This window comes from Mesocricetus auratus, unplaced genomic scaffold (assembly GCF_017639785.1).
Source record: "Mesocricetus auratus isolate SY011 unplaced genomic scaffold, BCM_Maur_2.0 Super-Scaffold_100004, whole genome shotgun sequence".
NCBI lineage: Eukaryota > Metazoa > Chordata > Mammalia > Rodentia > Cricetidae > Mesocricetus > Mesocricetus auratus.
In genome coordinates, this window is record NW_024429189.1 from 50,710,990 (window position 1) to 50,732,011 (window position 21,022).

The 21,022-nt window shown below is 33.7% G+C and overlaps 1 long non-coding RNA gene across 2 annotated transcripts; it reads right to left on the bottom strand.

The window, feature by feature from the left end:
• Positions 1 to 148: 148 nt before the first annotated feature.
• On the bottom strand, positions 149 to 21,013 carry LOC106021965. Of its 2 annotated transcripts, none has more exons than XR_005877240.1 (3): positions 20,906 to 21,013; positions 19,769 to 19,811; positions 149 to 502 (listed from the first exon to the last, which is right to left on the bottom strand). It is a non-coding gene; the product is annotated as an uncharacterized LOC106021965 (long non-coding RNA). The 2 variants fall into 2 exon arrangements; XR_001197085.3 differs by having other exon boundaries at positions 20,854 to 21,007.
• Between the last annotated feature and the right edge of the window lie 9 nt (positions 21,014 to 21,022).

Consider the following 21,022-nt stretch of genomic DNA (forward strand, 5'->3'; position numbering starts at 1 on the left):
ATGTATTTTCAAAGAATATGTGTGAAAGAGTAAACCTGTATAAGGTAACTACCCAAATTCTTTTTAAATCTTTTTTTAAGGGACATTTCAAGAAATTTTAAATAACAATTTATAAATATCTCTGGAGTCACAATAAATGGCACACTTCAACAGAATATAATCCCTTTATTAGATAGTTACTATCCTGAATACAATTTCTGATTTTGCATATAATTACAATTATAAAATGCCTGTCAGACATAGCAAGCAATTTTTCCTTTAACATAATAAATATTACGTAGGTGATATTTATATAAATGTATTATGTTTTACATTAGATATTTTAAATGTATTATTTATTCATTAAATATTCTAGTTTCTACATCAGACATTGCAGTTCTATTCATTAAAGTACTCAGTATGCTTTCCCCACGAAACAAGGCACAGAGGAGCAAAGGCAGTCTTTGCACTGCTTCTTAAGGATTCAGGTAGAGAGAAGGCAGCATTCTTCCACCCAATAAATCTGATAGGAATACAAAAAATGAAAGTTAAGGACAAGTTTTAGTTAGAGCATGTAGCACATCTCTGCCTCACACGGAGAGTGAATCAGCTGAACATTAGTTACACAGTTGATGTTATAGAAAGTTAAATAAGGACTGCTGATGCTTCTAGTCTAGAGAGCACACAAAACAAATACAAAGGAGGGAGGCGGGAACTGAAAAGAACTGTGAGTCTAGAGTTCTTATCAAACTCATAGAGTGAAAACTTGTAGTACTACATACAATGAAAGGCTCCCAGCTAAAGAAAGAGATTATACAGTGGACACAGGATGCTGTCAATCCAAGTTTTATGCTTCATCAACTAATGCAGGGGTGTTTTGTTTGACACATAAAATGCAGAATTCACCTTCCAAATAACTATATCCTGTATATATCACAGGTGGCAAGGTATTCTACCACATAACTTTTGTATTATAAAATAATTTATAATAAACACATATGCATATACCAACATTGGTTATTTTCTCAATATGTTTCATTTTCTATTTTGATGTCTGCCTCTGATATTAAACTCTGATTCTCCTGAAGCCAGAAATGTCACTTCTTCAAGTTTGTTCACTACTACCCAGAAAAAGGCTTGACACAGATGGATGCTGAAAAATAGTCATTACATAAACAAATGAATGGATGTTTATCATATTGATTTATTTTACTCTGATTTCAGCTATAATAGCTGTATTACATTATTGTAGAATTTCTCTCAGACTACAAGTATCTAAGGAGAAAATATAACATAAAACTATATTTCTGAACCTTTAAATGTACTATTCTGGTTTAAGAACACCATTGGGATAGTTTGATAAAATGGTTCTGACACTAACACTAAATCTCTTTAGCACTAATGAAAGCAAATTGCTTTCTATCTTAGAAGCAAAATTGTTAGGACTTTCTCCTGAAGACGTTTTCAGTTTCTAACAGTCACTCTATTTATTACTATTCTTATTTACTAAAATCTCTATGTTCTCAGATATTCTAACGAGGGAAGATTGTTCCTATCTGTGCTTGCACTTGTGTGTGTAGTCAAGGCACAATCACTGAGAGTTGAGATAGTAGCAAACAAAATGCTATTATTTGAGGCTGTGATCAACGTATTCACTTGAAATGAATTAAAGAAAATAAGTTCCGGCATAATTTCAGTTTACTAAGTAATCACTGAACTCTCACTATAAAGACGCTTCAACAGAGAATGAAGGATGGATGTCTCTGAGAAAAATATGTTTTATTCCCATCACTTCTGCATCTTACAGACTTTCTATGTCCTCTCTCTTCTTTTGGGATGTTCAAGAAATACTCCTCAATTTTAAAGTTTTCCTAATTTCTCATAATGTTTTCAAAGTTGTACTGCTAAGGTACCTCAGTGTTGGGTTTCTCTCTCAGGCCTGTTGTTGTTTCGTAGAATGAATAGATATACACAGAAGTATGCATATTTATGTATTACATGAGCATGCATATATATGTATATATAAGGATGTATTCATGAGCATGCCATAGTTTTACACACATCAGAGAAATCAGGGACAATGACATGAAAGACCATTGATATTTGCACTAATAAAGATTATTTTTCTGTAACCCAAATACCTAAACTCTCAGTACTAAAGGAGAGGACACAGTTTTATGCAATTCACTCATCTGCAAAATGCCTGTCCATGATGCCACTACCATATAGTGATCCAGAGATAAGGGAATGGTGCACAACATTGTCCAAAGTATCCCAGCCTGTTGGCTATTTGTAATAAATTTTCATTTAAAGGAAAGCTCTTTACTCTAAAACAAACACTGTTATCATTTTAATAAAAGAAAACGTAAATTTTGGATTCACATTAATGCATTCTGTGAATTTTTTCCCAGGGTTATTTTATTTTCTTAAGAAATGTTTTGAATCTTCCTTAACAAACCATGAGTTTAATGACCAAACAACCTCTGAATTAGGGTGTAAGTCTGGCAGCATCTGATTCTGATGAGGACAATGCAGGGCAGACTGAATGAGAGGAATAGATTTCAGCAATTATGGCCATTGGAACAGAAATAATTTAGTTAGGACTACATGTAAATGTTTATACACCAATATTTTATGTTAATTAAGAATCAGCTCAGCTATAGACTGTAGTATTATTTTCAACAAAAGAGACTGTCTGATGGACAGAATATAGATAATATAATTCATTAACAGTGGTTAGAGTTAGGATAAAATATCTGTGCTGGAGTGGCAGAATTAAGTCTGGTGTTAGAAGAGTGGATTCAAGAGAAGATAGATGCTCCTAAGCTCTGTTTGTTTCAGAACTTACTTTAATTTATCAGCTGTATATGCAGTGCTACACAAAAAACATAGCGTTTGTACACACACACACACACACACACACAAGTTTTTCGTTTTTATAAATGATTCCATATATCAAGTTTTGCAATGCCCCTTGTGGGAAAACAGGCATAACTGATAATCTATCACTTATTTTTTACTACTTTTTAAAAATTTATCTTTTTACACATGTTACTCTCATTTCCCTCTCCATCCTCTCCTCCCCCAGCTAGTCTTATACAATTTATAGTACAATTAATTAACATATCATTTCAAACAGTATATAAGTGTAAACAATGTAATTTTGCACATTATATGAGTTTAAAAGGCATGTGAGTTTAAAGAAAAAAATAATCAAAGTCACAGAAAAGAATGCAGACATGGGCACCACTTGCTACTCAAATGCTACCACACTTACACCTTTCCCTATTCTGAAATGTCAGCCCCACAGACTCTGGTAATGTTAATATTTCTCACTTGCATGTTCTAGGTTTATGAAGAAACATATTTTGCTACTTCACTTTCTTGCTATCATATTGGCAAGTTATTAAAAGTAAATGACCGAGAAGCACCATTCATAGGTCACCTTTTCAGTCCTTTGAATATTAACCAGACCTGACACTTTATTTTTTCTCTAATGGATGTTTTTAATTTTAAAAAGACATCTTTTTCTTTCTTTCTTTCTTTCTTTCTTTCTTTCTTTCTTTCTTTCTTTCTTTCTTTCTTTCTTTCTTTCTTTCTTTCTTTCTTCCTTCCTTCCTTCCTTCCTTCCTTCCTTCCTTCCCCTGTTTTCTTTCTTTTTTCTTTTGTGTCTTTTGTCCATATAGGTTTGTGGAACTATGGCTGTCCAGAAACTCAGAGATTTAGTTTCTGCCTCTGGAGTGATGGTATTAAAGACATATACCACCACTGCCCAGACTTAAAAAGACATAATTAATTAGCAGAGTCTTTGCTGTTTTAAGGAAGTATATTGTTTTTTGTATTAGAGACTTTTAAAGTTACCTCTGACAGCAGTTTTATCATAAAGTAACATTCTTTCATTTTGGTTAATCATGAATTATTTTGTACCAGATCCCTGTAAGGATATTCTCATTGTGATTGGCATCATTATTAACTATTTTCTACTTCCAATTTGTAGCTCATTAAATTATGAGAATGATTATCTGGAGACAGTCATCTGTCAGATGAGAAGGGTTTTGCTTCTTATTCTGTGGACTTCATTTTAGGGTTTGGATATCCATTACCTTGTAGGGTCCAGATGGTGTGCAGTTCCTTTCTCAAGTACACCCAGACCCAGTTGTTGCCCCATGACTTCGGGAAACATCAAACAAGAAAGAAACCTCTGAAGCTTGCCCTCTTGAGCCTAACAAGGCCACAGAGAGGGGGAATGCAGAAAGAAGGACTCAGATGAATTGACACATGTACAGTGTCCTCAACTTCTCCTGCAGTGCTATTCTCGAACTAGCTAAACAAATTATAAACAGTGGTGGAGCTAGAAAAGTATCTTTATTCTTGAAGTGAAATTGAATTTGCATCTTGGTCACCTATCATCTTCTTTTCCAGGTGACCAGGGCTGCACAGGCCATGGGAAACACTAATATCCCATTTAGCTCCTTTTATAAGACTGGTTCTTGATACCAGTTTTTCTCATATTATTGATTCATCCATTTAGATTAGTTTATTTGTATTATTATTTGATTTTTTTCAATTGAAGTACAGTTGCACCATTCCTCACTCTTCCTTTTCCTTCCTCCAAGACCTATCACAAATTTCCTGCTGCATTCTGATGAATTTGTTGCCTCTTTCCTCTAACTGGTATTGTTACTTCACAGTGTTACTCATTTTCACTGACAGCTTCCTATCCTATACACTTTTCCTACACCCCAACTGAATTTCATTTTGGAGACTAATGATCAGAGATTCAAAATGCATTTTTCACCAATAATTGATGTTGTTGATATATGCATTTGCCAACAATAATGCGTTGGGCCAATAATTTCAACAAATAGACTCAAAAAGTGGAGACTATTGTCCATGGATTCCCTAGGGTAAGATATCAATATGAGAAAGAGTAATGGATTACATTGGAAGAAGAAACAAATGGAGTACAACGTATTTTAATAGTCCTAAACCAATATAACAGGAAAAATAAGAATTCAGGATGATCGTTTCTAGCTAGAATACTACAAAATAGCATTTCTTGGTTAACTTTTAAAATTAAGAGTTTATTAAAACCATATAATCTAACAAATTAATTGGTACTGGATTCTTTGAATTGTCTGATAACATGAAAAATTATCTAATGTAAAAGTGGTTTTATTGATTTCCTAAAACTACAAAAAATGAAGATATACTGAATTTATCCTATGTCATTATATTCTAGGTTAATTGTCAGAATATAATGATGTCTTTGTTCAGCAAAAGAGCATTAGTTTATCATCATTTGAAATATACATTCTTAAATAAATGATAAAATCAGTGAAACATTCTATTTTTTAGTTCTATAAAAGCCAACTTTGCATTCCATTAAAAAACTCTGTATCAGTCAAGGATATCCTCTCTCTCTCTCTCTCTCTCTCTCTCTCTCTCTCTCTCTCTCTCTCTCTCTCTCTCTTCTCTCTGTCTCTCTCTCTCTGCCACACACACACAATTAATATATATATATATGCAATTTTTCCCTACTTCTATACATTTAGCAACTTAATAGGATGCTTTTTTGGATATTTCAAAAAACTTTCTATATTTATTTTATTAAAATTGATATTGGTATGTCATTAAAGTTGTTCACTCTCAAAAGTGGATAAATTTTAGCAATAGTTTAAAATTGGAAATATAAGTCAAGAACATTGTGGGGTTTTTATCACATTCAGAATTATTTAATTTCCCCTCCATCTGATAATAATTTTGCATGTAAAAAATAACACTAAAGTATGTCAATTTGAAATATCCACCCACGTACCATATGGAATTAAAATATTGTGTGGGCTTGAAATCATGAGTATGTTCTCTAAGCATGATCTCCAAAACCATATTTTCCTCAAAAAAATATAATAATGACATTTGTTAAACCAAATGATTTGATATTTTAACGTCAGGAACTTGCACAGTAGTCTCTGGATTTGCTTTATCCTATTAGCTAGAACATTTGTATTTCAAGGACACAAAGTCTCATGATAGTAAAATATAGTAACTCAAAATTTTAGAATGAAAAGAGAACAGAAAGTACATTAGTATATTTCATTTTCTAGCATCACTTTGGGATTTTTTAAAAATAAAATTTAATTGTAGTTTGAAGAATTATGCTACATCTCATTTTACAGTTGTGTGGTATTTATGGAAATGAAATATAGCATATAGGGTATGTATTTTCAGGTTGCATGTGAAAGGTTTATATAATCCTTGAACAGACTTGGCATAGTTATAGTTAGACATAAAACAAGATTTACTATACACAACACTGACTGATACTTAAAACAAGAGAATGCAAATAAGGGATTTCCTTTCACTCTTACCATTCATGAGCAAAAATGTTAAGTGCACATACTAGGGCCAGTTGGAACAATTTTCACTGTAATTTTGCTATTTAAAACTCCAGAGTACTTGCTACTCCCTTTATGCTTTCTTTAAAATTATAGACTAGAGAGTAGTAGGCTCATAAACATGTACCATATTTTTCTCATTAGGATAATTTTGATGCATAAAACAATATGATAAGAAATAGACCACAGAGAAGATTTCATTAACTGAAAATGAAATGTGTATGACTGAAACAGAAGTGTAAGGTAATCATATAATCTCACTCACATCATTGTTCTGATGTCCTCATTACAGTGTGATTTACCACTTATTACATTTACATGGGGGCAATAAAGAGGGACTGATCATTTAAAACCTATTTATTGCAATGTTCATATTTTAGAAATCTGTGGTTTAAACATAGTTTTAGGAAATGTGTGTTCTCTTACATTTCATAAGTTAAATAAGCTAAATGGATTTTAAAGTAGATGTGCTGGTTTCTTTCTCAGTCAAAAACCATTTATTCTATTAATATGGAGCATTCAGTTTCCTGTGGTTCTTTGTGTAGAATTGAAGCCTCATAGGCATTTCTCTGTCTGTTTTGACAGGTTCACTAGTGCCTTCCTTATTCATCTAATGCCACACAAAGAACTACAGCCAACTGAGGAAAGCTGGTATTGAGAGGAATCTTCCCCAGGAAAGAGAACATCAGTGGTTGTCTAATACCAATGGTCAGCACTGAAAACATGGATGCAAATAACATTACACAAACTTTATAAGTTATAATTTGAAATATATAATTATATAAATATATGTTCTATAACAATTGTTGCAAAAGGGAGGCCATGAATATGAAAGAGATAGGGGAGGGGTGTATGAGAGTGTTTGAAGGGGAAAAAGGGAATGGGGCATGTTATAACTATTATAACCTTAAAAATATTGAACATTCAGCAATCTTTTAAGACAGGGAAATCCATAGAGACAGCTTGTTAGAGCTCATGGGAGCTCACTGACTCTAGTCCAAAAGCGGGGGAGCCTGCATGGGACCTAACTAGGGTTTCTGCATGTGGTGACAGTTGCATATCTTGTTCTGTTTGAGGCGCCCCTGGCAGTGATACTAGGATCTATGCCTGGCTTGGGGAGCTCATTCCCTATGGTGGGAAGTCTTCCTTGGGTTGAATGCAGTGCGAAGGGTTTTGGTCCTACTTCTACTTAATATGCCAGACTTCGTTGATTCCCTATGTGAGGCCTTACCCTTTCTGAGGAGCAAATGGAGGGGTGGGTTGTGGGTGGGTGGGGGGAAAGAGGATGAGGGAGATAGTGGGAGGAGGAGAGCGAGGGGGTACTGTGGTTGGTAAGTAAAATGAATAGAAAAATTTAAAAATATATTTATATAAAGAGAAAATAGTAAAAATCCTGAATATTTCCTTTGTGTTTTATACTTCTCCCACTAGATGTATCAAATCCTTCATCCATATTAAAATAAATAAATTTGATATTAGTGAATAAATGATGTAAGACTGAGCAAAATGATGGAAAATAGTAGGAAAAATGTACAACAAAGTGATTTCTCATATAAAACTTGAAAACCACATATCTATGTTTCATTTATTAGCAGTTAGTTCATTGTAATTTATGAACGCTATAGCCTGTATTTGAAATAAGCCTTGAGAGCTTATTAAGTTTGTATTAAGGTCACTGTTTTCAATTATTTGTAACTCTATGTATTTCTATTGATCGTTTTATAAATAGTTGATTTTTTTTTACTTTACACTTGGTCTACTTAATCCATTAAATTGACTTAGTGTTGGAGACCATGGAGACATGCAGCATCCTGAAATTGATAAATCACGTTTTGACCCACCAGAGTCTAATGGAGACAATCCTGTCTTGCAAGGACTACAGGTTCACTGCCTTTGAAAATCAGCTGCATATATCTATACCTTCTCTCATGTGCCACTTCACTTCCTAGAATAGCTTTGGGTGTTTCCCCACTGCTCTATCAAGGTTACTAAAAATAGCTTTCCTATTCTTTGCCTGCCAGTTTCTTAACTATAGGCCTATGTCTCAAAGCTAATCTCACCGGATCCATGTCCTCTGCTCAGTCTGACTTCTGTAACTTTGGACCCTTATGCTGTCATAGCATTGACTCTGTCTTTATAACATAGGTTAGGAATGTGCTTATGATCAATGAAAATTAACTCTGTAACACTTATCTTTTGATTCAAGTCTCTGGGAGGAGACAGATTTGGAGGAACGAGTCTAGAGAGGCAGTAGCTGGAGGAAGAAGCTGGTAGAAATCAGCAGAAATGTAAAGTGATAAGAATGTAGGAAAAATAAGTAAGTAGAAAAATAAAGAAGGAGGAGGAGAAGAATGAATGAATAAAACAGAGAATTAGATTTGGTATTGGAATTGAGGCAGAGAAAATAATGGTAAGAATTAGAGACAATTAGAACAAAAGAATTAGAATAGAGAACAGTGGAGAGAATAACAAAGAGCACATGGACAGAAAGAATGTCTATGAGAAGCTTTTTTTCCATAGTTCTTAGACATAGATCCTATGCCTGTTGTAGCATCTTGTTCTGAACCCTAAGTGAAACTTTTAAGGCTGACGGTTAAAGGCATTTGATAACTTAGGTTTTTGTTGTTGTCATGTTTTGTTTTCTGTTGGGTATATCGCTCAAAAAGAATGAACCATCTGAAAGTGCTAAAGCTAAATAACCAAATTAATAGCCAAGATATAACGTTTTATTTTAATCCAGTGCCTCTCTGCTATTCTGACATGTCAAGAGAAAACTCATAGATGTAAAAAATTAAAACTAAGAATGTTTCTGCATTGTGAGAGTGCCAGTAAGGTTTGCCATTTGTCTACAATTAAACTTGTTTCACAAGTATTCATCAAATATTTATTACAAATTTTAGTGAGAGATTAGAAATATAAAAGATTATAGATGTTCTTCTACAGTCAGCAAATATGAGAGGCATTGACGATATGCAATAAAGTAATTAAAATAATGTTATAAGTGACGTCCACATAGTATTGCTATAATTAAACAGATATTATGCATGAAGCTGTGAGTCCAATAACTTACATTAGCCAAATACACAGAGATATCAGGAGAACATCCTATTAGAAATGTCAGGGAACTTCTTGAAGTAAGAAGCTAAAGGAATGGTTTGACACTTCACTTGTAATCACTTGGGGGCAAACTTTAAAAGAAATATTGTAATAGAAGCCATAACTACAATTTTATAAAATTTTTAGTAGAAAGCAAAGAAACAGAAAATAGAAAACTAAAGACAGAGCAAGTGCAACAAAGATAAAACAAAAAGATCTTAATGGAAGCATGGGAATGTTTTCAATTCATTAAAACCAAGTGGGATTTATTTTAGGAATGCAAAGCCAATTAAATTTTTTTATAAAAGTCATTTGCCAAGTACTAATTATCTGGAATAAAAACTTAAATAAGAAACGCCATATGGTTATACCAAATGATTCAGAAAAGGCAACGACAAAAATTTTACCATCCATTCATGAAAAACAGTTGTGAATAATGAAGAACAGAATTGTCATCAACTCAATAAAGGAAACCTAAAAGTATAATATAACATGAATGACTTTCCATGAGGTCAGGAACAAAGCAAAATATGTGTATGCTCACCGTATCAGTATAAGGAGGAGTTATTGAAAATACCCATAAAATAGGAGAAACAACTTTAAATTATAAAACTGGAAAAGGAAAATATTACTGTAACTCAGACAATATAAAATACATACATGAATGTAAAACAAACAAAAGCTAAAAATCTAACAAGGTAAAATGAGTAAGTCTAAAATATAAGAAATGAAATAAAGAAAATCACATATTCTCTGGAAATCTTAGTAGCTTAGAAATTTATATAATATTAGTATAAACACCATAGTCTAGTTTCTATATTTCTCAAAACATTACTGCAGACTAACAAATAACAGTATTTATTGTAAAACTGGATCCTTTTTTATTTATTTTACACCTTTGAGGATTTATATCTTTCTTAGAATTTTCATGGAAATGGAGTTTACATAATATTTCCTCTGAAGTCTGAATCATTAATGTAATGTTTTGGGGAATAAGCATTTTTGTTACATATATCAGTAATTTGTCTCCTCTTATGGCTCAATAATCTGTGTACACATAGACACACACTCATGCCACTTATTTGCCAGTTGATGAGCACTTGCAGAGTTTCAATTTGAGGTAAATAGAATCAAAGATGTTATGGATGATCTGTATGTTCAGGTTTCAAAATACAGAGCAATGATTTTCAACCTTTGGGTTGTGAGATTTTGGGAGTTGCATGATAACAAAAAGAGACAGCACATTCAGTCCTAAACACCTCTCCTATGCCTAAGATTCAGGCATATTGGTAAAAAGGTTGTAAGAGCTTGAAGACGGGAAAGAGCAGTGAAAAGATGTCTCTGGACACAAACTTGTAATAATTGTAGTTATATGTACAGAGCAACACAAGATCAACACACTCAAAAATTTCAGCATAAATGATAAGGTACTACAAATCTCCTACCCCTTAAAGAAAAGTTCTTGATAGTTTATAGTTGCTGGTAATCTGGACACATTCTTTATTGGGAGTGTTCTGATTAGTAGTTTCTAATGGTTGACTCCCCAGCCCTGAACATATTGGCAGCGTTAACTGGACTGGTGGATTGATTAAAAAAATTTAAAGACATTATGTCAGGAGAGGGAAATAATGGTAGATACAGCATATTTCATAATATACAGAAAATATATTTAAAAATTTTTAAATGTCAATGTCGTTATTAACTTCAGAAATAACCAAATATAATGAAAATAAGTTATCAGCAATATAAACCACTATGTAATGGCATAGGAATCAACTCTCCAAAAGATCAAAATATAGGATACAATGATGACTGAACTGAAATGTGAAACAGACAGATATATTCTTATAGTGGGAAACACCAAAACCTCTCATCCAGTAATTGATATATCAAAGAAAAAGTCAGTAGGAATGTAGATGAGTTGAGATGACATTATTAATCAGTTTGAATTAATTTTCAGCTTTGTTACTCATACATTTGAAAATTCATGACAGTGCAAGAATCTGCACTAGAATTTTATAATAGTTTTAGTTTTAATTATCAAATTTTGAAGACAATAGAAATCTACAAGTCAGTTCATCTACATCTGTGTATACATGGTTTAATGATGTTCTTTTGTTACTACTAAATTCTACTGCACAGATGTACCACATCACTGAAGGACAATGTTAAATGTGTGGACATACCATTTTTTATTATATTAGTCTGTTGACCAAGCTAGTGAGGTGTGTAATGTATTTAAAATTAATGAGTTTTAAAAATCTTAAGAATATGGAAAATTCACTTAACTAGAACATTTAAATCCCCAGTGATTGCAAGTAAATTATTTCTTAACTATACGTAAATTATGTTCTGAAATCCAAGGCAGCAATTAGGCTGTATATAAAGGGTTCATCCATTAGGATGAAATGGTGTTATATAAAAGGTATTTTCCCATTTGACCTTTTAAAGCTATACATTGCTTGATTCCTAATATTAAACTGTAATGTGAATCGAAATCATTAATAAATGACCAATTTTCTTGTATAAATTAAAATGATATCCTCTTGCCATCATGTATGAATGATGCTAGGCTTGAAATGAAAATTATATGAAAAGATACATGTTTTTCTTTCAAGAAAACAACTTATGTAGTCTATGCAGCATGGAAAAATGAAATGAAGAAATTCTTCCCTTCATAATTTGTGAAGTTATAATAGTTGTTAGAAAGTTTTAGGCAATGTATTTTTAAGTTTGGAAATTCCAAAAGGGCATCTTATAGCTCTGCATGAATATGTTACACATAATGTACACAGGTGAACACACATACACATGCATATTTAAAACTCAGTAAGGACAAACAAAACAACCAATAGAAGAGGCAGTCAGGCACTGTGAAATAAAATTATTCACTGAAATTTTTCCTTTTAAATTTTAAGGTAATCTCTAAACCTCTTAAGACAGTAAGTTGCATGAGATGTTGCAGTTCTTTGGCACTCAAGTTTCTGAAACATTTCCTTTGCTTTAGTAAGTTATTGGTTTTTTTAAATGGAATACTCAGAATGAAAAGCCTTGGAAAGGTCTGGATTTTATGCTGATTTTCTACTGACCAAATTATAGTATATAGCTTCCTATGAAGAAAATGTTAAACTGATAAGAATTTTCTTTTCTGTTTTCTTCCTATGCTCTATAAAACAAAGGAGAGTCATTGTATTTACTTAATGGTCATTGTATCAACTGTCAAGAGACTGACTTTGTATTTTTTAATACTTTCGTGTTCTTGTTCAAAAATAAAGAAAATAGATCTATTCTGTCATCCTCAAATTATTAAATGACTAATTCATGTTTGATGTCAACTTAAATAAGAAATTTTCTTATGAAGTGTTATATAGGACTAAGAGATAATATCAAGTATATTTTGATAATATGTCTCTGAGAACATTTTCCATCCTTAACATAATGTAAGAAAGATACTATAGGGATATTCTATTCATTCCTGAGCTTCTTAGACTCGAATAACATACAATGTTATTGGCTCATTCTTCAAGCAAACATGATTCTTTTCAGCTTGCCTGTTCAGGGCTGTATCCTAGACAAATGAAAAGTAGAAACATGAATGGGTAAGAAATAATGAGATGGTTGAGTAGGTAAAGACAGATCGCCAGAGTTACATTCCTAGAATCCATATGGTAGAAAGAGAGAACTGAGTCCCATATGGATAAAGAACTATAAATACATTTGTATCTTCTAATTTATGATAATCAATATTAGTGTTATGAGATGTACATAAAATAATAGCCAATAATAAAATCATGATTTTTCTGTTTAAATTTATGAATTCTTGACTGAATATTTATATACTAGAAGATCATATGTTGAAGCTATTATGTCCAATATGGTGGTATATGGAAGTGAGCTTTTGGGAAGTAATCGGGTCGTAAAGATAATCCTTGTATGAAGGAATTAGTGGGCTCCTGAGAAATGACAGAAAATGGCTGATCACTTTGCTATTTGAAGATACAAAAATTAGCATAGGCCTGTGATCTAGAAAGGGGATCTCCTCAGACTGATAGAGCCAGATTTTTGATCCTTGTTTCATCAGTCTTCATGTCTAAGAGGAGCAAATTTGTAAGTCATTGGACTATTATGTTTTTATTATAGCAACTTGAAATTACCAACTTATAAATCACTTTGATAAGTTAATGAACTATATATAGTTTTATTTTACACCTACATTCATTTAGTTTTGTCAATATGACTGCAAAAAATGTCAAACTCTAGTAAAAATTCTCTTCTGCTCTAAATCTTTATTATGATTATGATGTTGTGTGTTTAGTTTTTCTCTGTATACCTCCTGGGTGTCATGGAACTCATTCACTAGACCAGGTTGGCGTCAAACTCACAAAGACCTGCCTGTCTCTGACTTTGAAGTGCTGGGATTAAAGGCATGCACCACCACTACTAAACTTCTAATTCTTATTAGAATAGGAAAGACAAGAAAAGGGGTGGATTTAGCATATATACCACAGAAATTGTATTCTCTTGATCTCTAGGCTTTTTATTAAATGTGGTTACATCTGTACCATTTTCAGAAATACAGTCACAAATGTTTTCAAATATTTGTAGAAGTAAGTCTTGGTCATTAAACTATTTTATGTTTTCATTTCAGGACATTCTCTTCAAAGTTTTGTTTATATTGTAGAGAGAATTTTCAGAGACACAGATAACATTCAAGATGACAAACTTGAGGTCATTTCTTGGATTATGTTTGAACTACTGTCCACATCTCTCAAGGGTTTTGAATACTGCTTCCTCAGAAGTATTCTCATGCTTAAACATAATCTTTCCTTAAAGCCAATCCCCTCACCCCACCTTTTGATTATAAAATTTTCTGAGGCATCACATGCTCTTGGTTTTAAAACTCTTTCTGGAATTTTTTCTTCTTATGTTGGGTCATTGTTTCTTATATCAACTCTGTCCTGGGGATGCCCTTGTGACTTCTCATGTGATCTCACACAGATGTAGATATTACTGATATGCACATGGCTCCAAAGTAACTACCAATACTCAGTCCATATTCTATGTTCTGCCATCTATAGTGATTCTAATTATATGTCAAAAATAATCTAAATACCACAAATTAATCTGAAATCTAGCATTTTCATAAAATTACTTTCTTTTGGTCTTCACACTCTCAGAAAATCATGCCGTTATTCTCTCATTGCTAGGGTCAAAATCCTTACTGTTTACTTATTATTGTGTCTATTATATCATATTAAATCTGATGTTTAGTACCATCAAATTCAACTGTAAAACCATTTACCCAACCTCTTTGTACCTCTCTATCTCTACTTCAAGTCTTAGATCATTTGCTGTAATGTCAATATTTTTTGGAAACAATTTTATCTAATCTTTTCAGTCTTTTGGCTAAGGTGGAGTGGAGTGTCTATCTTCCTGCCTCTGTTGGCCAAACAGTGTTTTATTCATTAACCAATAAGAGAAACATGTACAGAAGAACATCTTCCATCAAGTATCTCTCCTAAACTTTTAAATTATTTAACTGCTTTCACTTAACTCCAATCCTACTTTCTTCACACATTGTTTGGATGTAGGAATAGGTTAGAAAATACTTCAATCTTTCTTGATCCCATGAGTCTTTGCTATCTTCCTTGTCTCTTTACTGATACCAAGGTGTATGTCTGCACATCTATGCATGTTTGCCTATTCTCTTTATCTCCTTCTGCAATACTTTCTTTTTCTCCTGGTTCTATCTTTAAGCTCATGCTTACACCAGGAAACAGTCAATAATCTATCTAGATCTTCATTTATTTGTACCTGTTAATTATTTTACAAAGGTATGTGTTTGTTCTCATTTGTATACAAATCAAATTCTACTATATGCTTTGTGTCCTTTGTGCCTATCTTTTATGTAACAAAACAGCTAGGTAATCCTACCAAATCAATGAATACAAATACGCTTTACAATTTCAACAGATTCTCAGAAGTTTAGCTTATATAACATGTTATATAACTATTTCCTTTTGATAGCCAGATTTCTAAAACTATGAACAACTGCACAATGTTTCATAAAACCTCCTTGTAAATATCCTTGCATGAAAACTTCTCTTCTATGTGGCAAGCTCCTGTAATGAGATAGCTGAGTCAAAATTTATATGCAATTTTGATTTTGACACATATTGCTATATTGCTTTCAAAATCCTCTAAAACACAGAAATGTAAAAATTGCTCCTTTCTTAACATAAAATAATATATCTTAATGTTACTCTTTTTGGTTAAATAGTTACATGCATCCAATTCCATTAATTTTTTGGCAATATGTTGGAAATACAGCTTTGGCTTATAAATTAGCATATCCTGGCATTTATCCCAGGGTACTCAGAAGAACTGACAAGGAAATGGGGAAATGCTTTGAAGTTATCAGTATCTTTTAAACGTGTTGTAGAGAACATCCAGATAGGATTCCTCTAAACAATGTGTAAGAAGTATTTTATAATGTAAACTATTAATTTATATCTTAAGGTTGAACCAAAGAAAAGTAATTTTACACTTGTGTTACTTTTCCCATTTCCACAATACATCAATAACTCACACCCCCATCCTCAAGAATTTAAACAAGTTGCAATTTAATTGTGTCAGGCCTGGTCAGTATAAGCCTTGAGTAAGTTTTTTATCTGAGAACTGGAGAAATTAAAACTTTAAAATACATGAGCTTGGTAGTATCTTGCACATTCACAATATTTTAAAGGTCAAATAGTAGAAGTTAGGGGACTTTGAATCATAAATCATCTCAAGGGGCTGCTTTACTTGGCAATGCATTTAAATGGTTTTTATATGATGTTAATAAGAACAGAATCTACTGAAACACTTGTTTTAAACCTCATTGGTTCTGACATACATTTGACTTTGTAACATCTCTAATTTATATGCTGCACATTGTCAATGACATGGCGGGGTTAATTAGTGGTGTGTTTTCATTCACATTGGCGATTTTAAAGTCATATGTGAAAGTTGGATGTACTTAATTTACAAAGCTTAAGTTATTTGTATCAGCACATAAATTTGAAATCTGAAATCTGAAATACGGGTATGGAGTCAATTAAATAAATAATAATTTGAAAATAACTTTGCAAATTATCATCAATCAGTAACCATTATAGCCTACAGATAAGATTAGTACTGATTATCTGATATATAATATACTACATAATTTGTGCATACAAGTTTTTATCATATTTGAATAGTTGGTATACTCTTTTAAAAGATTACTTCACATAGAAATTTCCTCATGGCATAATTTTACTTAAATGTGCTAACATCAAACTAATTATACAACCCCATATGCTTATAGAACTTATGTAAACACAAAACAAAAAGAAGGCAAATGAAAATAAAACATGCAAAATATCCCAATTTACAATCTTAATTTAATACAACAGATGATGTTGTCTTGCTGAAATCCAACCAAATATTAAACTTGAATATGTTTATGGCTGTTTGTCAATACTGGTCTCTAAGTGCTTAAAGATTGTGGTTCCAAGTGTACTCTGAGGTGTCACCATAATTACATATCTCCATTTTAAATATACAGCACCTTTTATCAGCATGCTACCATATAATTTAGCCTTATCTTATGAATTTGTTGAATTATGAGTTTCTTCCTCATTGGCATAAAATAGTAAAATCAATAATATTTGGCATCAGTCTAATTCCAAACATAAATATAAATCAAGAGTACAAACATACGAAGCACTAAGTTACACATTATCTAATTATCTAATTATATTTTTCACCCAAAGTATTCTAAGAATCTATCACTGACATTCCTGACATATTCATTTTGTTTGTTTGTATTTCCAAGGATAACTAGCAAAAAATAAGATCCCAGTTAACAAAATTTAGATAAAGCTGAGTGACATAGAATCAGAAGTTAGTCTAACTGTGAGTCATTAACTGAGTTCTGTAAAGTTGTCTAAAGAGATTAAAAGTATATAGTGATTTCTATGACAGTACGTGTAGGTTGTAACATGTGGCATCAACTAGCAACAGGCAGACTGGATTCACTCAACTTGTAATGAATGAACAGTAATGGGTGAATCTAGGAAAGAAATCAGGACCAATGGATGGGCCACTGGTCTTCCCTTCACCTTAGATCTTGGCCTTGTATATTAAGGTAACAGCGTTTTCCTAAAGTCCTGTGTGGACCAGGTGTACATGAAGAGCAATGTTGAGGACAATGATGCTTGGATCTGAGTGAAGAAAACTGTGATGCCAGCAAGGAGGGGTGTATGTGAGTACAAGTGCAAGCACACAGAGTCTTTTGAGGATTTGTTGTCGTTTTCTTTTTTTGTTTGTTTGTTTGCTATTGAAGTGCAGTTTTAAAAGGGGAGAAACGGAAGTAAATTAGTATGAAATTAAATTACATATTTTAGACTAAGGGAAATTTTATATTTAAAATTTTAATTACTCGTTTTCAGTTAGAGTTGGCAATTGAGTACAAGGGATATATTACTCCACGAAATAATTTAAACAATTTGTGATTAATATATGTTGATCCTGCATATTTTTAGTAGGCAGTTAAACATATCTCAGGTATTGTGGTACAGCTCTATAAACAGCACATGTCAAAATAGTTACCCAAAATTCTCAGGATATCAGGTTGTTTTTAAGTAATAGATATAGACACCATTATTTTAAGCCATTGCTGCAAAACTGGTATCTGTTCTCTAGATGACAAAAGTCTTATATCCTTCATTAAGCATTTAAATAAAAAAAACTAAAATGATACCTATTTGTTAGTTGGTGTCAGAAGCCATGTTTTCTACAATAATATATCTTTCTTCTGAATATTAAGATTTTTGTAATGATGAAGTGCCTACTAGCAACAGTGATTACTAAGATTGGTAACTAGTTTCGTTTTATATAACAGTAATGGCTGTGACCATTAAATTTGTTCAAATTATAGGCATAGAAACTTGGTGATCAGATTTTGATAAGAGTTTATTTATGTAAAAGGGAACAATATGGACATATCTTATACATACATTTGACGTATCTTTATAACTGCTAGCATCCTTCATGAATTGGTAGTAAACCTCTGCTGTTTTCTATAATTTAAAACCAGGTTCCATGTAACCGAGGTCTCACTCTTTTATATAAAGGATGTAATTGGAAAAGGTGAAATATTTTGACAGGAAAATGATTTCTCTCAGGGATTGTTGAGGATTTTCACTGAAGTGTGTATGTCTGTGTGTAGACATACATTGAGAACTAATGTGAAACCTCCATTTCTTTTCACAGAAATCTTTAGATGCTTTTGTTGTCCAGGTAACTCCCTAACACTCAACAAATGATGCATGAAGTAGATTAATTTTGAGTTTCAGTCACTCAGCATTATCTGAATTTTTGTGAACAAACTGAAAAGTATTGACAGCATAACTATGTATTGTATATGATTATATATGTAAATGTGTGTGAATTATATGTACATGCACGTACATACATCTGTATTAGCATGCTATACATACATGCATACATATGAATATATAATGTACATGTATGTATTCCCTCTGAAACACAGTGTGACATTTGACACAGATACTGTCTGCTCTCCGTTTCATGGAACAATTAAGGTAACTTTTTCTCATTTTCTAATCTAGACTATGCTGCAAAGATCTGACAGTAACAGCAAAGTATTCTAAGTAAAAATTATTTGCATACAAGCCTAGCTTACATTATTTTGAGTTCTGCACTCACAAAAAAAATGCTTATGACCCTATCTTACCTGCTGTGTCTTCTTCTTCCTTAGGAGCATCCTGGCTCTGCTCTGAGGAACTGAATAATTTACCCTGTCTAATAACATTTCCTAAAACTTCAAAGGCACGATTATGACTCTGCAGTCCATCCCAAGTGAAGTTCCCAGAGAATGTCGACATGCTCAACTGGTAAATAAATACAATTCTGTCATAATGCAAGCAGGAGATTGTTTTAATTATTTTAAAATGGAGTATTTTTTCTAATGTAGTTGTGTTCAATCTGCGTTCTGCCTGTTTCTGGGTGACCTCCTCCACCACACAGCACAGAAGTTTTCTGAGTTTCCGCTTCTCTTTCTGCCAAGACTTCCAGACTCCCCCAAGTGGATGTCAGAGAAATTTAGTCTCTAAATAATAAACACTTCGTAATGAGCTTTAATCAATCTTCACCAAGTTTTTTCTAATTGAAGCGTCACACGTGGAAATTTTCTTTTAGATAAAGTTAGCACTCCCCTGTTAATACTATATAATTTATAATTTACTCACCTGACTACCACGTCTCTTATGAAGAATCACCCATTTTAATCATCTTTGAAAAAAGTGAAATCAGACTGTCAGATTCATTTAAGTAGCATATTATGGCTTATAGGGGTCATTGCTATATAAAATTCTATATATAGGAGACAGAAACTGGACCGTATTGCAATCTTGACCCTCTGATACACAAAATAAACACAGCTTATATCAGACTGCAGTTTACTCTGACATAGGGCATCAGAATGTCTGGAATCTGCTTTAACCAATTAAGCCTTTCAAGGCAAAAGGAAAATAAAGCCTTCAGTAAATCCATTGAAGGCACCATCTCCCTGCCTCCTATGCCTGGTATCGATCTTTTTAAGTGCCGACTAATGAGTCCTATGGTAGTAGCAGATCTATGGTGTGTGTATCTGATGCGGTGCCCTCACTCCACTGCCTCAGAGAAGCTAAACTTACACAGAGGATCACCTGGGAGGGGTTGGGGGAGAATCAGCCCTTGCTGATGGCTGCCTTGACCCTTTAAAATCCAGCCCCTATTTGTCTCAGTGGCTTAAGGCAGCAGACCCTATTCCCTACTTTCCATGACAAGCGCAATAGTTTGTGTGCAGATTTTCCTTTCAGGTCGCTTCTAGGGCAAAGCCTTATGCTTTTGTTCAGCACCTCTCTTGCTTGGGAGCTCCTGGCAGCAGCTTCTCTTGCCGCAAAGCATTCTTTTCCTCTCAGCTTTGGCAATTTAGGAAGAACTGATGCTCCCAGGGGAGGTGGATGAGGGGAGAGTGCCAGGAATGGGAACACATCCATCAGGAGTCCATGCGTCTCTGTCTCCCTTCTCTCCACTTGCACTCGCGTCGCCACAACTCCCCTCCCCCAAGCACATAGCACTTGTGATATGTGTAACGGGGCGGGGGGAGCGTGGGGGTGCGGGGCATTCACCCTCCATTCCAAAGATGCATCAAAGCGCAGACTCCCATAAGCCAAACCCAGCAGCACCTGGCACCTGCCCCGATTCGCTGCAATTGGAAGGGGACGGTTTGGGTACTAAATTATTAATTTATTTATTTCCCCCCTCCCCGCGTCCCCGCCTGCATCCCTACCCGCAGAGCAGAAGCCACGGTCGCGTTGCTGCCCCCCCACCTTCGCCCGCACCTCGCTGGAGTCTCGCACTTGTAACCTGCCATCGCCTCACAGCCCCTGGCGGTCGCGACGCGCTCCCACTCGTGGCCAGGCTGGCGCGGCCGTGGGTCCCGGCGGCGGGGGAGGCGG